Source organism: Hyla sarda, chromosome 4 (genome assembly GCF_029499605.1).
Source record: "Hyla sarda isolate aHylSar1 chromosome 4, aHylSar1.hap1, whole genome shotgun sequence".
Lineage (NCBI taxonomy): Eukaryota > Metazoa > Chordata > Amphibia > Anura > Hylidae > Hyla > Hyla sarda.
The window spans coordinates 9530663-9531698 of record NC_079192.1 but is presented as its reverse complement, the minus strand read 5'-3'; positions in this window follow the sequence as shown (position 1 = coordinate 9531698).

Genomic DNA, 1036 nt, shown 5'->3' with positions numbered 1-1036 from the left:
ATGTACAGGGATTTAATACCCCTGAGAAGAGGGCCCAACTGCTATACTCCTTTCACAAACAGAAAGTACATATTCTTGCTTTGCAAGAGACCCATTTTAAAGAAGGCCATACCCCTCCTTTCACGTCTAGATATTTTCACCTATCGTCACACAGCACCAACCCTGAAGCCAGGACGAAAGGTGTGTCCATAGCATTCCATAGGTCCCTGCCAGTGCAGATCACCTCCACTAAAACGGACCCCAATACCAGGTACCTTTTTATTAACTGCACCATAGCGGATCCTTCCTACACGCTACTTTAGAGACACTGTGTACCTTCGCGACGGGTGCCATTATCCTGTGTGGAGATTTTAATACCCCGCTCTTCCCTTCATGCGACACCTCCACGGGACACTCTTCCATTTACCATTCCAAATTGAGGGAAATGCGCAGAACGCTGCACAACATGAAACTTGCTGATGTATGGCGGGTACTGCACCCACAGGACAGGGATTATACCTTTTACTTTCTCACCCTAGAAACTCCTACAGCTGAATAGTTTATACATTTTTCCCACACCATCTTCTACAAAACGTCACCACGGCCTCCATTGGATTTGTGATGCTGTCCGACCACACCCCTGTATTCTGTTCATTCATGCTTCCTTCCTTGACCAAGCCTCATGCCTCTTGGAGACTGAATGAGTCTTATCTGCTGGACACGCTTTGTCTCCAGGACCTAAAAGACACTGTGCTCCAATTTGTCAGCGACCTTGCATCTTTTCAGACTGCTCCTACTATGAAGTGGGACACCTTGATGTGTGTTCTCCGAGGAGTCCTGATGAGACATGGGGCAAGGTTGAAGAGGGAAGCCTCCGCAAAATTTCAGTTGCTAACCCAGACCTTACAGGCTCTGGAGACACAACACAAACTGGCGGACCACCTGGGCTCTCTCATCCATCCAGATCAGGTTGGCTTCGTTCGGGGGCGAGAGGCTAGGGATAACACACTGAGAGTGTTATCCACTATGCTAAGCATTGTGGGATCCCTCTTATGCT